A 22,237-nucleotide genomic window follows, 5' to 3' on the forward strand; every position below is an offset into this window, starting at 1 on the left:
GGAGTCGGCGAGGCAGCGGGGTTCATGTGCCTACCCCTGCGGCCCCTACAGTTATAAAACCTGCAAGGGACCTCATGGTGCCCCTAGAAGGGGCAAAAGTACCACCAAGCTTTTTTTTAATTTTGACGGTGCGGCAGAAAGCGCACCAAACCCCATAGGAACCTTTTTTTTAAAGTTGCAGTAGGTCTACTGGTTCATTGAATACAGGACCCCAGGAGGGCTTATCATATTTTTTTTAAACCACCTGAGCATATTCAGCCATTCTTAGACGGCCGCACTCGCAAGCTGCACTTCAATGTTCAGATGGTGGTCTTGTCTGGCTTTTGGGCATTCCTGGCACTATTCCCCTACTGTCACAGGCTAACTATAGCAACACTGCTACCCTTCTATTCAAGTGTGTGTGATCACATGCATTTTTCTACTTGTGCCAAGGCACCTGTCGGGGAATGCATTACATAGTGGCTCATGTTGCAACTTGCATTAGCATACCTATCCTCACTGTTTCGGTATGCGCGAGATTGTTTTTGAGGAGCAGTACTCTGCATCCACACAGCACTGTCTCTTCTGTCTTATATATATATATCCTACTGGTTGCCAGTAGGTAGTTATAGTTAGGATGTAGTTTCGATAGAAAGAGCATTTTTTCATTTGTCAATAACTTTGGTGTTGTTTGATGAATCTTCACAAAAGTTTTAAAACTAATTCGCCAGTCAGTCAGTCAGTCAGTCAGAATAACTTTATTCGGCTTATTCAAAAGCCATACAAAGAAAAAAAAAAAAAATACATTTCATACAAAATAGAATTTTCCTATTTACACAAAAACATTAAATGGATGACAGTATAACAGGCAGTTAAAAAGTGTAACATTTAAACATAAGTTTAAGTAAAAAGGACAATTACTCTAAAACTAATTTTGACAGACAGCTTTCAAACTTGAAGCGGCTACAAAAAGTTAGCAATGCAGAAAGTAATGCGGGGATTAGGTAACAATTGTAGATAGAGCAAAGCCGGTCTCACCTGGGTGAAGCCGGTTTTTTTAAGTATAGGCAACAAATATTTTTTCCTTGGCTCTGAGTACAACCCACAGAACATGACAAAGTGAATCGTATCTTGCACTGAAAACTGGTCGCAGCTACAGGGAAGAGCCAATTCTGGCTTCTGCCAATTTTTAAAAGAGCCTAAACAAAAATGTAACAAATTAAATCTAAATTTGGTTAAAAGAAATCTATGAAAGGGAATTGTTACAAAGCCGAGATATGGTGCAAGTGATAACGAATTAACCAGTAGACTATGGTCTCTCACAGCCGGTTTTACCAATTCGCGTTCTTCACGGCATGCTTCCTTCCTTTCCATAAAGGACTTTTTCACAAGGTCAATGTCTTGGATCTTAATGTTCTCAGGGGATGTAAAAAGATCCGGACGGCCTAGATCTAAAAATGCCCTGGACAAATAAGCCAACCAGGGGATCTTGTTGGATCTATCCAGGGACAGCACGTCAGACATGATCTTGTGGTTCAGTGGGAGTTCTTCATTAATCCACATTTTCAGCCAAAGGATCAAGGGGGCCATACTCAGCTTATCAGAGAGAAACTGTAGGCCCACTTCTTTATGAATGGAATAGGTTGGGGTCGACTGGGGTACAGAAAGTAGAGTTCTAATAAATCTATTCTCCGCTCTCTGGATTGGTTCTACGTTTGTGTATCCCCACAGTGCAGAACCATAATAGTGCAATGGCCACAGATTTGCTGTTATAGATTTTTAGTATAGCTTCCATGGGTCTAGCCCCTAACCTGCCGGCAAAACCCAGGAGCGCTGATGATGATCTAATAACAGCCAACCTCTTGGCTCTTACCTGCGGACCCCAGGACCCTTTCTGGTCAAACAGTACGCCTAAATAGGGGAATGTGGATACCCTAGAGACCGTGTCTCCCCTGCATGTAAATGTTTTGTTTCTCCTCTTGCGGCACTCTTGACCCACCACCATTGTGTGTGACTTGGTTACGTTTATCTTAAGGTCCAGTTGCTCCATAAACGAACCAAAGGCGTTCAAAAGGCACTGGAGGCCAACACCTGTGCGGGCGATCAGCACGGCGTCATCCGCATATAGGAGCGCCGGAATCTTAGTTGCTCCTACCCGCGGAACGTCGGCTTCCTGCCCCCCCAGATGTGCGCCCAGGCCATTGATATAGATGGTGAAGAGCAAGGGGGCTAAGAAGCAGCCCTGGCGCAACCCCCTTAATGATCTAAAGGAAGTGGTGCACCTACCCTCGTTCGTTACGCGTACACTTGAGAAGAGTTGTTGGTGCAGGGTAGCTATAAAGGTAACCAATGCCTCATCAATGCCCATTTCCAACAAGATGGACCACAACTTTGTACGGTTGACTAAGTCAAAAGCCGAGGAGAGGTCCATGAATGCGAGATACACAGACCCCTCCTTGGCCACAGTATATTTGGATATGAGCAGATGTAAATTAACACATTGTTCAATGGTCCCCTTTCTTCCCCTAAAGCCGTATTGAATCTCAGACAACCCACCACAGATCTCAACATTCTCCCTCAACCTGGTTAAAAGAACTCTACCTAGAATTTTAACTGAAGAGTCCAGAAGGGATATAGGCCTGTAGCAGCCTGGATCATCCCGCCGGCCTTTTTTAAAAATAGGGACAATGGTAGAGGTGTCCCATGAGGCAGGTGCAGGATTATCATTAACAGCGTTGAACACATTTGCCAAAACTTCAGCCCACAATTTTGGTGAGTACATGTAAAAATCGGCGGGAACTCCGTCAGGGCCGGGTGCCTTATGTTTAGTAGTGGACAAGATGGCTTTCTCCACCTCATTTCGATTGAAGAAAATGGGGCGGGTAACTGAGGTTTTCAATGGGGCATCATTGGTCGCGTCCACAGTATCCCCGTAGACATTTTTAAAATGTATCAGCCATTTTTCATCGGAGACAACACAGTCCATAGATTCGTTGCTGTCATCAGTGAAAAAAGGCTGTTTAATGATCTCCCAGAATTATTTACTATCTTTTAGGACTGCCACTGAAAGGAGGCTATCCCATGCTTCTTGTTTGATAATATCCTTTCGTTTTTTGACAGCTAGTTTATAGATCTTCCTAAGTCTGGTAATCTCACTTTTTACCCTAGGGGTATTTTTTAGGGCTGCCAGCAATGATCTATGAGCTTTTGTGCAAGCTGAATCAAACCAGCGCTTGTTTCCTGGAGTTCCTTTTTTTGTCTTTACTAAAAGATCCTGTGATACCTGCCCACATATTCCCTCAAATGCCTCAACAATTTCTTGGCCCTGGGCACAGGGATTCTTGCAAATCTCAACCTGGTCCTTGATTTTTACAAAGTTTTCTGCATAGAATTTTTCAGGTACCACCTTTGCCCATTTCAGGCGTCTACCTTGGTCAGAAGTCGTCAGAGGATGGGCAGGCCTAACCATCAGTAGCGATGGTCCCATGTGGCCTCCCCACGCTACTTCTAATTCAACCGGATTGTGATCGCTAAAGTGTGATTGTACTGTGCCATAAGAGGTAGCCTGGCTTAAGGTACCCAAGGATATGAATATGTAATCTATAATTGTACCTTGAGGGATGCCAGTAAAGGTTGGCAATCTGGTGCCACCATCTGGTTCATACAAGTCAAAATTGGCAAGAAGATCTTCCAGCTCCTCACCCTCTACAGTATGTTCGAAGTGAGGTCCCTCTAGGCCATCATCCCCTTCAGTGCTTCTTTTCCTACAAATTAAGTTACACGGATGAATATTAAAATCGCCTAATAAAATATATTCAGTATCAAACTTAGTATTCTGACTGACCAAATTTAAAATGTTATCTAAATATCTAATGTTTCGTCCTCTATGGTCGCTATTCCCTGAATTGTAGACGTTTATAAAAATGGTCCTGCCGGTGTTATTAGTCACTCTTTCTACCATCAAAATGTTGGGCGAGTTGGTATTAACCTGCCTGCAGCTTCCCTTCAGGTCTAGTGAAAACAAAATTAGAAGACCTCCCTTTGCCCTCCCCATACGACTGGGAACAGCTGCTTTAGTAAAACTAGTAAAACCATCCCACCAAAGGTTGTCAGAGATATCCCAGGTTTCCTGAAGGGCAATGATATGGTGGCTTAAGACAAAGTTTGACCATGCCTTATCCTGTCGCTTCCCATTTAGCCCTGCTATATTCCAACTTATCAACTTACAGGAATCTCTGGGTATCGTAGGTTCAGAATACCGGTTAAATACCCCTTCATTATTATGTGGGAATTGAGTTGGTTCTTTAAGACCCACATCCACTAGACTCTGTGACTTGTCTCTAACAGGACACTGATTCTCACAGTACTCCGACAAATGTGGCATGGGGGGATGGTCATATCCAGATATGATTTGATCTTCCTGCCCCATCTGAGGGATGGGCTCATTGGAATGTAATCCATTAATGTGTGGGCTGTTCCGATCTAGTTGTTGGGCTATAGCATTATTTCCCAGATTAGTAGCCTCAAAATGTCAGTCGCAGTCATTTAAGTTGGACAAGACTCCAAACCTGTTCCCTGTTCCAAAACCCCAATCAAAAGGGGTGGCCACCTGACCCCATCCGCTCACTGCTGTATTCCACATAGGCTGTGGGGTATTAGGGTACATCAAAAACTGTTCATTTCCTGGCCTAGCCATAAAACTGTATCCCTGACCTCTATTATCAAATCCCGGGTTACTTGCTCCTCGCCTATTTATGTTAGACCATTTTGGTCCCAAAGATCTGGCCAATGGCCCAGGGGGGAAATTGTGTTGCCCTGGCCCAAGGCTAATCATCGGGTGGGAACGATCGTTATTAAATCTAGCTCTAGTTTCCCCGCCCCAATAAGTAACTCTAGCATTCCTTCTAGTCCTAAAGGTATCGGGGGAGGTCACAATTTGATTTTTGTTATAAAAGAATTTCAGGGTAAGGGGGATTATGGTACCACTTCTGCGTTGAGGTGGAAAAATGTTAGCGAGGATGTTTGGAAGTACTTCAGCGTTAGCAAAATTTAGAACAACGCAGTCCCCTTTAAATTTCTTAGGATTGTTCCCAATCCATGGAACCCTCCTTGTCGTAACAATTTCCCCCGCTAGCTGGTCAACTCCCTGAGATGCCATATGCATATTATTGGTGAGCCAATGTAGAGCTTTATCTTTTAATCCCTGAGAGGATTCTTTTTGCTCATTAGATAAGACAGGGACATTCGCCAGTACCAGAACTAAGGGTGAGGCTGCCATGATAAATTGTATTGAATCCTCCTCTAGATTCAGTGGAGCTGGCACAGCAGGTGGTAAAGTTGACGATTCTCTTATTACATCCTGGCTGGGCCCAGATAGTAATAGCTGCCCTGCCAGAGTGGGCTGTAATTGGCCTTCCATGGGGCGTGTGTCAAGACCCGTGTCCTCCTCCGATGTGACTACTGGTTTGGTAACATGAGCAGCTAAGTTATCCAAGTCATTAACCAGCTTACATTGCAACCCACCCATCTTTTTTACTTCTGCTGTTAATTTATCCATCTTCCCAATAAGTGGCTTAATAATGGTCCTAATTTTGATGTCTATCATGTCCGAGATCCTATTAAATAGGTCATCGTCAATGATTTGTCTACGCTCATCTGAATCTTCGCGCTCCACAGTTTTCCCTATGTGTCTAGGTGGTGTGGTGAACTTTTTCCTTCCTGTCTGTTTGCCCCCACGTTTAGCTTGTGACTTTCTGCAATTTCTCACTGGCGGGCAACAGGCAATGAAGGTGAAGGAACTTCTGCTGAAATATTTTGCTGTTGCTCGGAGTCGGACACGACATGCAGTGATAGATCAGCTAGCGGATCAGAGTTTTCATCATCATTGCAGATGTCTTGGGGATTAGTGTCGGGTATATAAGTTATGAGATCAAATGGTGGTGTACCGGACATTTGTGCATCGGGAACAGGACTCAGTGGGCGCAAGATTGGAGATTGACTCAGACCTATGCTTTCCCTTCTATCGTTATTTATTTTTTTGACCACTTGAACTAGAAAGGAGTCTAAGGTATTAACTGGTTCTGAGGTTGCAGGGACCAGTTTTCTAGGCATATTTATAAAATAAAAATGCTATCAAGGGTCAAGGATAACACTCGGTATATAGATTAATATAATCAAAATGGGCCACAATGCTGACAAAACTGTAGAAAATACAAAGCCAAACAACAGTAGACAGTTTCTATTGTACCACAAGGTCCTACTTGAGTTCAGATAGACAAAATCTAGTCCTTTATCTGTATCAGTAACAGCTCATGCTAGACCGAATTCCAGGGCGGGTCTGTAGGGGCTTCAAGAATCCCTCTTCAGACAGGCCCCCCTTTGATAACACTAAAAAGGTAGAAAGAAACAAGTAACCAATACAGCAGGGTATAATGACAAATAGTGTCAATGGACCAGGGAGTTTTTCCCTCGTTTATCACAGTACCTTTCTTGGACCACAATGAGGATGTTAGAGAGGTGGCCCAGCCCGGCCTCTTTCGGACCCGGACGGCCACAGACGGTCCCGCCCTTGTCCCGGGCTTCTCCCGGCGCCCTCCCGCGCGCTACCGCGCCGCGGTAAGATTAACTTGTTTATGAAGGGCCAGTTGACCGGGGTGTGGACCAGTTGGGCGGGGCAGTCGGGGAGAGCATGCCAGGTGTTTCTCAGGCGGTAATTAACCGGGACTCCTGGGAAAGTGAGTCCCGGTTTGTTTGCTCGCAGCCCCACTGACCGCTGACCTAGCCCTTGACCACAAAAACGCTGGGAATACGAAGCGGGACCCGCAGAGCGGGTACCGCGAGGAGTGGTGGCAGTACACCCAGCAACTCTCCTTGCAAGCAACAGGTCCGGTAAGGAAGGCGTCCCACGAAGTGCAGAAACCCTGGAGCTTTTACAGCAGGCAGTCCGGTTGGGCGGGGCAGTCGGGGAGAGCACGCCAGGTGTTTCTCAGGCGGTAATTAACCGGGACTCCTGGGAAAGTGAGTCCCGGTTTGTTTGCTCGCAGCCCCACTGACCGCTGACCTAGCCCTTGACCACAAAAACGCTGGGAATACGAAGCGGGACCCGCGGAGCGGGTACCGCGAGGAGTGGTGGCAGTACACCCAGCAACTCTCCTTGCAAGCAACAGGTCCAGTAGGGAAGGCGTCCCACGAAGTGCAGAAATCCTAGAGCTTTTACAGCAGGCAGTCCGGTTGGGCGGGGCAGTCGGGGAGAGCAAGCCAGGTGTTTCTCAGGCGGTAATTAACCGGGACTCCTGGGAAAGTGAGTCCCGGTTTGTTTGCTCGCAGCCCCACTGACCGCTGACCTAGCCCTTGACCACAAAAACGCTGGGAATACGAAGCGGGACCCGCGGAGCGGGTACCGCGAGGAGTGGTGGCAGTACACCCAGCAACTCTCCTTGCAAGCAACAGGTCCGGTAAGGAAGGCGTCCCACGAAGTGCAGAAATCCTGGAGCTTTTACAGCAGGCAGTCCGGTTGGGCGGGGCAGTCGGGGAGAGCACGCCAGTGTTTCTCAGGCGGTAATTAACCGGGACTCCTGGGAAAGTGAGTCCCGGTTTGTTTGCTCGCAGCCCCACTGACCGCTGACCTAGCCCTTGACCACAAAAACGCTGGGAATACGAAGCGGGACCCGCGGAGCGGGTACCGCGAGGAGTGGTGGCAGTACACCCAGCAACTCTCCTTGCAAGCAACAGGTCCAGTAAGGAAGGCGTCCCACTTTGGTGTTGTTTGATGAATCTTCACAAAAGTTTTAAAACTAATTCGCCAGTCACTTCAGCTGATGTGATGAGAATTTCTGGGTGATTTGTCAAGCGAGAGCTGAATAAAAAGGGGGGTCCCACAAAGCTTTTTCTCCATTTTAATTTCCATCGGAAACTTTTGACACAGCAACATCCCAAACTGCTGAACGGAATTACACTAAATTTGCCAGAAAGCATCCTTTATGTTAAATGGTGTACGTTTGTTCAGTTGTTTTGGATATATTTAAAGAAATTACTAGTTGCATAGCTGGGGCGGTGGAGGATCCGCAACTCTTCCCGATCTCGTACCTGAGATCTGATTGTCTGCCAACACTTCAAACCAGGAAGTGTTGGCAGCCATCTTGTGACCCAATTGAACCAAGTCCCATGAAAAAACATTAACAAACATTAAGGGGTCCATTATGATGACGGGCGGGCAAAGTCCGCCCGTCATCCTACCGGTGCATGGGACGGGGGTCCCGTCCTACAGATTAGGATGCGCCGCCACAGTGGCGGGCGCTTCCCGCATTTTTTGCATTGCGGCGGGCGGTGCTGAGAGCTAAAAATACATGTTGTGCATTGAAATGCAGGGGGGTACCATAGGTACTCCCCATGTGTACCTCCCACCCCCTGAAGTCCCTGGGGGCCCGCAACGGGCCCCCGCAGGGGGACTCCGCATGCAGCCACGGAAAGGCATTGTCTGATAGACACCGCCACCATATTATTCCTTTTCCGCCCCGGCCGCAAGGCGACCGGTGCGGAAAAGCGGTGGACGGTCTTTCCGTCCGGCGAGGTCCCCCCCGCCATACTAATATGGTGGGGGGGTAACAAGTGTGGATGTCGGGCGGATTGCCCCCTCCAGGCTGGGGGCTGGCGGGGGCAATCCACCCGACATCATAATGGGCCCCTATGTATCTTGCCACTTCCACAGCAAAGTCTTTAAGCATAGGAATAGTACAGTGGCATCTACACTGAGCTGTAAAATGACAAAAGCCCCTTACCACTCCAGGCACAGCATTCCAGCTTTGGGTTGGTTAAATACCATCCAAGCCAACATGAAATGAATAAAAGTAAGCCCTGACATGTGTTTTGCTATCATTATAGCTCTTCAGAGATGTTTCTCTTTTCCCAGACACAATGGAGCACACAGGATAGATCAAAACAATTCCCTTTCATGCTTAGAATTCCGAGTGTCACTGGTGCTGCTCTCCACCAAAACCTGGGAACTACCCAGAGTTCTCTGCTTCTTTTTTACTTTATTGATGCAGCATTCTAAGCCTGAAAGGGTATTGTTATTGCAGTTTTATATAACATGAAAAAGCCCAAGGGTATTGGAGCACTTCACATGAGCACCAGATTACATTACATAAAGTCACATTAATTTTAGTTTAAACAAAGGAAATTAAGCAATTTGTCCAGAGTCAATGCCAGGACTTGAACCTGGTTCCCCAGATTCAAAGTCAGCAGCTCTGGCCGATAGGCAACATCTATATTTCTCAACACACACCTGAAAGTCATACACAAGTGGGATGTTTGGATATGATCACATAGAGAGCACATTCTTTTTAAAATGTCTTTGTGCAGTAAAAAATAGCAGCAGAAAATATGGTACGGTTCACCCTGAGAATTGTGCGTCATTTTTGCTTTCCTAACTGCTGTTATATTCTGAAATATGTGAAAGGTTCATTTACAGCTATTTACATTTTGTTGGGTGTTAAAAAGGATATCGTACAGCCTTTTCTTTCACACTTTCTGCATCCCAGCAAGATTGTCACATAGTTCATTTGAAAAACACCTCTCACTCTGCAGTCAGAGAAAGAAAACTAAACACCATTCCCCATGTTAAAGGAATAAGCAGCAATTTATCAGAATACATAGCCTGGAATTTGACCTAGGTCTTTGAAGCACAGCAAATGTGACAAGATAATTATAGGCATATATATTTATTGCTCTTTAACGACCCACCAGAAATTGGCTACTGACTCACCAGTGAGTCATGGCCCACAGTTTGTGAAGCCCTGCACTAGGTGGTTTGGTACAGGACTAGCCTTGTACCCCAGCTGGCTTTATACCGGTGGGTTTCAAACATAGGAGGCTGATTTTGAAAGACCAAGTTGCTCTTAGTGCCTCTGCCATTTGACCAGTGTCCGAGATTATTTGTAGCAGGCACATCAAGGGCTTTGAGAAAGGGAGATGGGGACATGAGAGATTGGAGAGGGAAAAGAGAGAGAAGGAGAGGGAGAATGAATGGATGGTGAGAGATAGAACGAGGAGAGGAAGGGAGCAGATTTAGTTTGAGCATTTTTGCAAGGGATGCCTTTAGATCCCCAGTCGGGCCCCTGGTTGGTTATGCTTAGTATGTGGTTGAGTAAGTGGGACTATTAGTTGAGCAGGCAGGGAAGGTGGAGAAATATGGACTGCCGGTGGCAGTTACATATTCACTGTAAAGATGGTAAAAAAGCATGTCTACCTTGCATGCACCGGGCAGTGTCTGTTCCACTCAGTGGTGAATGAAAGCACCACAAACTAAAGACGTTCTTATGCAGAGCCCCGGCACTGAAAGCTAATTTCCTTTGAGAATTAGTAAAGGACCAATATATGGGATCTCAATATATTACAAACCCAAGCACTTGCAAAGCCAATAGGTCTGGATTTGATAAGCTAACATGCTAACACAAGAAGATTTAGTAAATTACAGCAAGACACATGGGAGGGAGTCAGCAGAAGTGGAAAGGGAGGGCTGTAATGTAAAGTAGTCCCTCATTGAGTTCAATATGAGCACTGGAGCTGAGGCAGAAGGATTCATCTAAACAGCCTTCAGCATTAGGTGTGAGATGAATACTCTACTATGATGAGTCAAGACATGATTGACAAGTTGTCAAGCCAATGGTTGAAAGAGGTTGGTCGGAGAGAGCCAGTGATTGAAAGAGATGAACTCAAAGCTACGCTTAGAACTGTCTAGGGCTATATGCAATAAGGAAATCAAACAGTATTTTTGAATAGTACCAAAAGGGGATGAGTTATGCAAAATCAGTGGCTTTGGAGGGAAGGTGAGCATTTGAATGGACAATTATAGACCATTTTCGGAACCAATAGTAATGGAAGATTAAAAAGTGACGAAGTGTAACAGCATTTAGGTTGATTTTGGTAGCCATTTAAGGGCAATATTGTAAAGTTATTTAGGCCATATTGCCGCACGTCCTTCTTATACACAATGACAAGAAATAGGAAACCAAAGCCACGAGGACATGGAGACATCAACATGATCACTGGTCAGTGACATGACAACTAGGACATAAAGAGACAAACAGTAGAGCTGAGGGATTTAATACCACACATGAACTGAAACTCATTACCCACTCTTCACATGCACAGGATTCGCGGAAGACTTCTGGGCACAGCCTTCGAATGTGGAACCCCTCAAGGGGAACGCCGGGACCCACAGACAACTGTCCACATATTATAAAGACAGAGAAACAAGCACACACCCCATAACCTTAACAATAACAGACGACACAGCAATCAAATAACAGTTTGACTGATGATATCAAGTCCCAGATTGAAAACTGCAGGCGGGCAGACACTAAAACTAACTAAAACATACAACCCAAAACCACAAACAGGTAAGTAGAATACCCGCAATAAAGGACGACACTTTGCACCACGGTGTAGGGATACACATACACTGGGACCGATTGACAATTAAATGAACCCATAAACTGAAACACAATAAGTCATTGACAACCCTGTTAAAATCTGTTTGAGGATTTCAAGTTACAACCCCTATTCAGATCCCCCACTGGAAAAAAAGGGTACCAAAAGACAACAGCCTACATACTGTGGACAAGAGTCTCTGACATGCATACAATATCCAAACCAAAATTCAGATCCAAATCAGCACACTCACCTGGATAGAGTTTGGTTTCAAGACCCGACCCACCTTCAGAGTCTCCATTTTTAGGATAAAACAACAACCAGCAGACAAAAGACTGCGCATGAAGGATAAGCGACTCGGACACCAGTTGCCGGAAGAGTGCACGACTCAAACTTCCTTTCAGAGGTCATGCTATTGGGAAACCAGCAACCATTAGACGACCATCTGCACTGTAACGATAGGATATGCAGACATACACCATAACTCAAAGACAAGTCCCACCAACCACACTTTTCGCAGGTTCGCAATATCTAACTCTCCCCTATTCTAGGACAGCTTAAGTAAGACCGCACAAAACAGCCTGCACATTGAGTCATCGAGTACAACTGGCGAACATGGCAAAGACCATCTAATATTACGTAACAAATAAAGAACAAAATGGGGGATTCATTTGGCTAAGGATTATGGAATATTCACAGAATGACTATGGTAACATCTGTTTTCAAGCCAAGAAACACCTCTGGAAAATTCAATAGCTCGTTAAGTGTTCATTAAAAACATTTTAGTTGCCGGTAGTGAGGTGTCTAGTAGTTGGATGCAAATCTTTGTGAGTTAGGTAGGAGGTATCCTTGCATTCAAATGAAGAAAATTAGTTGCAGATAGCACTCGTACTGAACCTATTACATTATCAATAATATGGGGTCTAACGAATAGCAGTTTTTATTTAATGAGCGTTTTGTGGGTTTACATAAGGATGTGAACTCTGTTGGAGAGTTGTGTTGGGGGTTGTTGTAGCTTCATTTGGACGGGCAGTTGTTAGAAGAAGTGGATTGGGTACCCTAAAACAACATAAGCAATCATCACACATGAGCAAATTATTACACAGGAAGTAGAATTCGCTATGGTCCAAATGGCTGGCCATGGCACTTGGAGACCTGGGGGCAGATTTATGAAGGCCTTGCGCTGCCGGTGCGTCATTTTTAACATGGGAAAAAGTGACGCACCGGCGGCGCAAGGCCTTCATAAATCTGCCCCCTGAGATCTAACCCCTACTTTGGAATTTGGCTGTAAATCTCGTGATTTTTGAAAAAACCCTCAATCCCGCTCTACTTCAAATTATGTAATGTAACATGAATATAGTGCGGTACCAATATGTAAAATCCACCGAATGTACACGATCTTTAATATTTCTCTAAGTTGTCTAATATGAGCAGCTGTTGTTTGCTGCTTTGTACACACGCGTACAATACATAAAAGCACTCCTATAAGAATTTATAACTAAGCAAACCTGTGGATAAACCTTAAACTAAAATTATCCAATCCTCGCAAAAAAGTATGTTTGTACCATGCTTGAAATCAAAAATCTGTGACACTAACAACGTAACTAATTGTAAGCGTTGCCAATGTAGGTAGATAACTTTAAGAAAGGTTAAAGTGGCGAGCCCAGAACACTATAGACGTCTTTAATTAAAATCTTGCGTGTATCGCACATGAAATCTTCAATGCAATATCGAATTTAACATATAACAGCGTTATATTGCGTTGGGTCAACTGCCATACCAGTCCCGGCGCTAAGTTTAAAAAAAGTGTGCATATGTGTCAATACGTTACATTGGGATGCGTTTCCTGCGCGATTTCCTAACCTGCGTCTTTTTTTCTTTGCATTTTTATATTGCGCGAGCACGACCCGAAGGTATTGGAGCTCTTTACATTAGCACCAGGTACATTACACAAGGAGACATTGTTTTTGGTAGGCACGGGGACACTGATTGGGTGATTTGCCCAATATCACAGGATGTTGAGCCACTGCCAGACGCAAACCTGGCTCCCCAGCTCCGAGGTCTGCAGCTCTGGTCATTAGGTCACAATCCTCCCCCGAGTCAGTGGACGCCCTATCCTAACGACAAGTGGAGTTGCTCCGTACGGCCGCAAGTGCGCAACGCGTGCTTGTTTCACCTCAGTTACCTTCTCTGATGGAAGTGTTTCTTCAGGTAGTAGGCGGCTGCCCTCGTCTCCCCGCTGTCACCTGTACCCGGCTCTTCCCCTCTGGGCCCCTGCTCTGTAGCTCGCGCAGCTCATGGGTCGTGTGTCTTACGTGAAGTGAGAGTGAGTGAGCTGCCCCTTCCGCAGTTACCCTGATTCCGCCCAAGAAAACACCTCTTCGCAGGTAGGAGATTGGGTTTCATGCCTCTTCCATCCCAGGGGACGCGTGGCCGAATCACATTATCAACTAATGTTTCATAATCATCTTACACGCATTAACAATTGTGTCCTGCTTTTAGGTGTTCTGTGTACACCTTTAACGTGCATTATTTATTTATCTGTGCGCAAACAATGGTAAATCGTGAAAGAAATATTTCCGGACTATAGTAGAAAATGATAGCCCCAGGGGGACAATACTAGTGAGACGGTTTTACTCAAAGCCATTCATAAGAATTGTAATTGACAAAGTTGAAAGGAAAGAACAGTTAGAAGGAAGTGAATAATAGACGTTTATATCATTACATCTTAATGGAACTGTTACTCAATAGTGCCGTGGGCACTGCATGGCGGTGCCTCGCATTCAAATGTTTGCAAAGAACCAAACTTCCTTCTCGTTGAAGGTGTGCTTGGGAGACTCGCACAGGAAAGCGCAGAGCTTGTTCCTGAGGGGGTGTTTCTCAAGACGACCCCTTCTATATGAACTTTCTCGAGGTAGGTGGTATGATTTTCTTTAGGTGTGCATAGAGCTTTGCATCTCTCGTTATGCCACCAATCAGTGGGCTGACACGTCTTTGTCAAACTGTAACATGTATTGTTTTGATTTTTCAGTATGTCTGAGGGGGATACACATGTTTTCCCACCAGAGCAGTTGTCTTTAGGTTATATATGGCCAGCCGCACTTAGGTACATCCCACAACTATGCAGTCTGAGAAGAGGACAGGCCTGCCATTCGCAGTAGACCCCTTCAGGAGGGAAACTGTGCCCAGCCTCTTGGGATGAACTTTCAAACTGGAAAATGTACTGCCGCTCATTGGCTGTGGGCTGCCAGTCATGTGCTAAAAACATAAGCTGAGATCCACAGAAACCAAAGGTAGAGCTACAATAACAATGAACGGACCTGGGTGGGCCCTGCTTTGCTAATCCCAGGATTTGGAGCGGAGGGCTACTCACTTACTCTTGCAACTAGACTCAGGGCACTGCCGAAGCTGGGATGGCTAGCCCGGCTGTTGCTGGCAACGCGCTAGCGTCGTAACCTCCGCCAACCCAAGGAGTCCAGGGGTGTAGACACACCACCATGAAACCTTTACTCCCTCACTACATACCCGAGGGGGTCTCTCTCAAAAAAATTATCATCACCAAGTGCAGGTGAGCTGGATGGTGACTCTGCACACACCCTCCAGGCACCACCTTTTATTGTTATTGTTTACACCCAGCCTTTGACTGGTGAGGTCTAGTTGGATTGAGAAGGGCTTGAATGATCACATCAAGTGATGCTTGCTGCCACGTGGACTTCTAATTGTTTCATGGGTCAGACAGTGATTTGACCCTGTCATCATCGAGATGGGCCCCCCATCAAGGTTGCACTCTAAGACACTCATGATGCGAAGCGCCCACATTTGAGGGGCCTACCACCATTTGAGGTATGCAACTCTATCTCTGTCTATCCACTCCAGTTGTTCCAACATACCTATGAGTCCTGGTCCCTGCCTTTCCAGACCAATCAAGGTTTACTGGTATCCAACTTTAATAATTGGAGTAATTTAGCACTCGTGTTCCAGGCAAACAGTGCTATTGAATTCACAACTGGACTACCAAGTACTCCCTTTAGCACTTAACTCCCAGTGCTAAGAAGGCAGAGCACCCAAGATTTACTCAAGGCGATGAACACAGCTAGACACTCAGAACACAATAAAAGAGCCCAATATTGAATGTCCAGTCAGTGCTTTCAAAAGGTTTTAGAACCAGTTTACAGGGTACACACAGAAAGCAAAAACTCTCTAGCTCTTTCCTAACCAGAGATCTGACCCCAAAATGTTCTTTTAGCATTTACGCACTAAGAGGCCTATTAGGATGGCGGACGGAAACGTGTTCTGTCCGCCTTGGTCGCGGCAAAAATACTCCCGACCACACCGCGGTTGTGATTATGATATTTCTGTCAACAAACACTGCCCGCGGCGGACGGATCACATGAAACACCATCCGCGGCGGATGGATCACACCAAAGACCGCCGTAAGCGGACGGTACCACAGAAACACCCTCCGCCGCGGACGAATTGACCGCGGAAACAGGCCCAACCGCCGCAATACCTGCGGAGGGTCCGGCCGCACGATTAGGATAACCCCGCCATCCCAACGGAACTCACCACCTTCCTCGACCGCCGCGGAAACAATGCTTCGACAAACAGAGCAGGACTGCGGAAGGACCAAACGAACATCATCCCTGCCGTCAAACCGATTCCAAAATGGCGGACGTAAGTAAATAGAAAACACACTAAACAGGACACACATCCACCTGAAACACCCACCCCTAATAACTACACGCCCCAATGACACCCCCCCAGCACAAACAAAAGCACCCAAGTCACCACACCCACAGAACACCTGACTGGCAACAACCATTGGGACCCAACAACCACACAGAGTATAAAATGGATCCCTCCCATTACCACAATCCTTTGCATCACAGCATAGCTGCAAGAAAGAATAGCACAAACATCAGATACACACAAACACACATACAACCTGCACACCAACACACCCACCACACAAACCCCCACAACACCATCCCTACATACCACACACCTGCACCCCCCACCCCCCACACCAACACCTGCACATCACACACCATGGCACCCAAGAAAAAACCCAAGTTCACAGACAGTGAGTTGAAGGTCATGGTGAATGAAATCATCTGTGTCGAACCACATCTGTTCGGTACCCTAGTCCAGCAGACCAGCACTACAACTCCCAACAGGCCTCCATGTCTACAGGGAGGGTGGTGGTGGGTGGGGGGTGAGAGACCAGCACTACAACTCCCAACAGGCCCCCATGTCTACAGGGAGGGGGGGTGGGTGGGTGGGTGAGAGGCCATCACTACAACTCCCAACAGGCACCCATGTCTCATCCCAGAGCAAGATGGAGTCAGCCCACCATTTGCTGCCCAGTGCATCTCCTCCTTCAAACCTACAGGTAGGTAGCCATCTTCACAGGGGCACCATCCAATAGCAGGACCGGACCACACATATCCAAGTATTGTCTCCCCACTTCCACACCACCATAATGCCCAGTACTGTCTACCACACCAACATGATGACACCAACAACGATGTCCTGATTCCATAGTAATTTGTAATGTAACAACCAAAAACCTGTCATGTCCACAGCATTGATTCTGAATTTCTTGTCCCTCAGGTGATCGCAACTTGACAGGCGAAACCAGCAACCGCCAGCACCAGTCGCCCCCCTCACAGCCAGGACTCTTTGGTGAAGATCCCATGGACACCTCGGGTGCAGAGGACAATGCTGGCCCAAGCACACTCCCAGGGCCATCAGGCTCCCAGGACATCCCTGCCTCCACCACCTTGGCCAGTGTCACAACACCAACACCTGCCATTGTGAGCTGTGCAGCTACCACCACCACCACCACCACTCCTGCCTGTGCCACCCTGCCTGACCCATCGTCCGATGATGGGTCATCGACATCTCAGGCTAGCAGGGAGAGTGGACAGGGGAGGACACAGGTGAGGCCACAGCTCACAAACAGGAGTGCAGGTGCTAGGCGAGGTTGGGAACAAGACCCACCCCATCCTGGGACCGAGACCCTGGATGCCATCGCTAGAGTCCATGCCTCCTATTAGCGGTCGCAGGCACAGGCGGATCGGGCACACCAAGACTCGCTACAGAAGTGGCAGCTGTTGCGGTACATGGACACCCGCATGGGCCAAATTGTTGACCTCATGGGGCAGCAAACAGCTCTTTGGAGGGAGTGGAGTTGGTGCCCAGCGGGACAGGGCACCAACACCACCGCCACCATCACCTGAGGACACTGACAGGGAGGTCGTCCCTAAACAACCTGCCCCCACAGCTGGCTCCGCTCCGGCTCCAAGACGGAGGGGCCATCCGAGGCTGGATCCAGCTGAGAGCAGTGGCAATGCACCATCCACCCGCTCGAAGAGAGGCCGCCACTGACTTCACCCTTCCTTGAGCCTGCCATTCACTCTGCGAACTATCTTGCCCCACAATGCCAAGCATTGGCACACGTCTGTTGGACTAGGTGTACATCACACAATGTGGTGTCCCCACGGTGTTTTCATCTGCCATGACCTTCAACTCTCACTTCCCCCCAACACCTATTTGTAAATATGCAATAACAGTAATCCACACCCTGTAAATAAACACCACGTAAACACTCAATGCTGTGTGACCTCCATGTTTTAAACACAGGTTTGTCTTAGTAGTTGTCATTACCAGGTGCAGGGATCAATGTTCTTGAGAATCATGCCTCTGTGGGAGTGACCTAGGGATAATGAGAGAACAACAAGCACAGGTCAGGAAACAGAATCACACCCATCACACCACACCGTACTGCAACATCCCACAAACCACACTCATCACTAATTAAGTGGATCACAGGACACACATCAGGGAGCTTTGCTTGTACACATCTCACACACCCATTTGCCAACAGAACATACCAGAACAGCCAGCATTCACACACCACATCCACACATCACCAGCAAACATACATCACGCATTGACCAGCAGCACAAGAGGTTGTTACTCACATTCAAGGAAAGTAGCGAGCAATGAGCTGACGCCTCTGGTCTACACCTTCTTCCTCCCCACTATCCTCATCACTGGACATGGGTGGGATGGGAGGCGGAGCAACCTGTTGGTCTGCATGGTCCATGATCAGTTCAATATCATTGGGTAAGGCCAGGTTGTGGAGCATGCAGCAGGCAATCACTATTTTGCATACTTTGCCTGGTGAGTATGGCAGGGCCCCTCCGGTTTTGTCAAGGCAGCAAAACCTAGACTTCAGCAGTCCAAATGTACGTTCCACCACCCGACGTGTCCTCCCATGGGCCTCATTATAACGCATTTCACTTGGGGTAGTAGGATTCTGTAGGGGGCTTAGCAGCCACGGGCGGTTTGGGTACGCAGAGTCGCCTAGGTGGGGGGATGACAGACACATACATCATTACCAGGATTGGTGGGAACAGCATGGCACACATACAACACAGTAGTCATCACAGCACACTCACCTACAAGCCACGCACGTTCTTGACGCAGATTAGCCATCAGTTGGGGGACAATGCTGCTCTGCAGGATGTGGGAGTCATGTGCGGACCCGGGAAATCTGGCACACACATGGGAGATGATGTTGTCAGCCAGGCACACCACTTGCACGTTGATAGAATGGTAGTGCTTCCGATTGCGATAGACGGAGTCACATGCCTGGGGTGGAATCAGACCAATATGTGTGCCATCAATGGAACCCACTACGTGTGGGATCTGGCCCAGGGCATAGAAGTCACCTTTCACTGCAGCCAGCTCTGCCGGACCTGGGAAATGGATGTAATCATCCTTGTAATGCATCATGGCATCCAGCACATCCCGCAGTACCATGCTGAACATTGATTGTGACATCCCCCCGACATGACCAACTGTGTACTGGAAAGTGCCTGTTGCGAAGAAGTGAAGTGCCGCTATCACCTTTGCCGTGGGTGTAATAGCTCCTGGATATGGCCTGCGGGGCTGCAGATGAGGTGCTAATTGGGCTACAAGCTCCAGCCATCCAGCAGATGTCAATTGACCATCACCGCACAGCTATCACATCTTGACCAACACAATACAATTAATACATGTTGCAGACAGTGATTGTATGTGTGACATGACCGAAATATAAGGCACTACAGCTAATTACACATACAATGTTCACCCACAAACAACATCCTGTGTGCAAACATGTCCAATGTAACGTGCACACATGTTGAAAGAACAGCCAACATCACATGACTGAGGGCCCAAGTGTGGACAAGCGTCCCCACAGACACACATGGACGTGCACACACAACACGAACATGGAACACACCCTCCTTGTCTTCATGCACCCATGACCCCACCTACAATGCTGGGCATCCTCACATGACATGCATGGGCATACAACAGGTGACACACATACACAGAATGCATGTATACCCCCATCATTGCTACTTGCACACACAAACCACACACTCACAACAGCTTCTCAATGTGGGTACACAGCCTTGATGTACTGTGTAGATGTGTACAAATAGAAACGTCTGACCTCAAAACCAAGTCGTCAACACATAGCCATGCACATCTGACGCAACTTGGGTTCACATCACTGGCCTCTGTTAACCACTGGCAAGGTCAATAGTATGAATACACATTCAACTAATGGACATAAATGACACACGTGGACACGGGCCATTGACATGACATAATGATTCTTGATGCATTCCGGACATGTCCTGACACACATGTACAACTATGAACATTACATGTGTGCAGAGACATGCAGTGTGTGTACACACGCCATCCGGGTACGCCTTCCCCCAACACAGAAGATGAGCCTTGATCCTGCAATTGTGCATAACATTTGCTGCATGGTCAAGGACCATCACGGTCACACCCCGCCAAACGCATGTGCGCGCTACCGCGGGTGTGCATCTTTTGAAAATCATCACTCACTGGTATCGCAATGGCGGAGCACGCATTCCGCGGGGGCGGGGCAGGCTAACACATACATTTGAATGTGCAAGTGGAAATGGCAGTTGGTACCCCCCTTACAGTCACCACTGCCGGGTGCGGGCGGTCACCCACCGCCAGGAGCTGGCGGTGGGTGACCGCCCTGTAAATTGATGTCACCTTGGCATGGATGGCCCTGGCCGGTCACCCACCGCTGGGTGCGGCTGGTCACCCACCGCCGGGTGCGGGCGGTCACCCACTGCCGGGTGCGGGCGGTCACCCACCACCGGGTGCTGGCGGTGGGTGACCGCCCTGTAAATTGATGTCACCCTGGCATGGATGGCCCTGGCCGGTCACCCACCGCCGGCCCTGGCCGGTCACCCACCGGCGGGATGCGGGCGGTCACCCACTGTCAGCTCCCGGCGGTGGGTGACCGCCCGCACCCGGCGGTGGGTGACCGGCCAGGGCCATCCATGCCAGGGTGACGTCAATTTACAGGGCGGTCACCCACCGCCAGCTCCCGGCGGTGGGTGACCGCCCGCACCCGGCAATGGGTGACCGGCCGCACCCGGCGGTGGGTGACCGCCCGCACCTGGCGGTCTGCGGTGGGTGCTGCAATGTGACTGTAAGGGGGGTACCAACTGCCATTCCACTTGCACATTCAAATGTATGTGTTAGCCTGCCCCGCCCCCGCGGAATGCGTGCTCCGCCATTGCGACGCCAATGAGTGATTAATTTCAAATGATGCACCATCGCGGTAGCGCACACATGCGTTTGCCGGTGTGTGACCGTGACGGTCCTTGCACATATAGCCAATGGAAACAGGTAACGCGCGTAAGCGATTTAAAAAATAGCGAAAGCCGTGCACCGCCACAGCAGGGCCAGTCATTGGCTCATTTTGAATGAGGCAGCCCGGGAAAACCAATTGCTGCAGACGTGTGCCACTGATATCAGCTCAGGGCGCTATAAATGTGTGAATTTCAGCAGCACACATCCACTGCTTCCAGCCACTGCTGCCTGCGCCCATCACCTCGACCTGCTGCTGCTCAGCTATCCAACAACTGCTGCCTGCACCCATCACCTCGACCTGCTGCTGCTCAGCTATCCAACAACTGCTGCTGTTGTGCCACAGTCCTGGACCTTGCCATGCCGGGAGTGCGAGAGATCCGGTCTCGTCCCTTCACCGCAGCGGAGCTGGATATCCTTGTGGACGATGTGCTCCGCCACTATGAACGGCTCTACGGTGCCCCCGGACAGGTGGTAAGTGCAGTGGGGGACATGTTGGTGTGCATGAGGTGGTCACTGACTCCTGGCTTCTGCTATCTTGGCGGTGTGCTGTGGGACCTTCACATGTGTTGTACTGTGCATGGCTGCTGAAAGATACACGTTGCTGCTATGTTTATGAATGTCCAACTTTCCACTGACATTCCCCTCTTGTCTCTCATCATGGTAGGTCAAGCTGCACCTTCGCAAGGCCGTGTGGAGGACCATAGCACGTGATGTACGGGCAGTGGGGGTGTGCAATAGACGACACACACACTGCCACAAGCGCTGGGACGACATCTCCAGGCTCAGCAAGAATGTGGCGGAGATGACACTGGGGCTGATTCCAAGATCAACCCGGCTTGCACGACGCACCATGACCCCTCTAATGCACCGTATCATAGCTGTGACGCATCCTGACCTGTCCGCCCGGCTGAGAGGGGAGCAGCAGCAAACTAGCGGGAAGCAGACTGAATGTGTTTGTGACTTGTGAGTGCATGCATGTATTGCTGCTCAGACACGGTAGTGACATCCGTGGTGTGTATGTTGTGCTGCAATTGCATGTTGGTGCCATTAGCGGAGTGAGCATTAGCATCCATGTCAGCCAGGTGGACATACCAGTTGCATTGTAGTGCAGGGGCCCAGGACA

General features: G+C 48.1%; 1 protein-coding gene across 2 annotated transcripts in view; it reads right to left on the minus strand.

Annotated features, from left to right (window-relative positions):
- The window catches only part of LOC144753177 (mucin-5B-like), a 404,695-nt gene that overhangs the window by 204,431 nt on the left and 178,027 nt on the right, over positions 1-22,237 (minus strand). Inside the window, exon 1 of one of the 2 annotated variants that reach the window (XM_078640942.1) lies at positions 13,595-13,870. The exons of the other annotated variant lie outside the window; for it this stretch is intronic. The gene's annotated coding sequence lies outside the window, so the exon portion shown is untranslated. Of the gene's footprint in view, positions 1-13,594; positions 13,871-22,237 lie in introns of those variants that run through there. 2 annotated transcript variants of the gene reach the window in all.

This window comes from Lissotriton helveticus, chromosome 5_1, assembly GCF_964261635.1.
Source record: "Lissotriton helveticus chromosome 5_1, aLisHel1.1, whole genome shotgun sequence".
In the NCBI taxonomy this organism is placed as follows: Eukaryota; Metazoa; Chordata; class Amphibia; order Caudata; family Salamandridae; genus Lissotriton; species Lissotriton helveticus.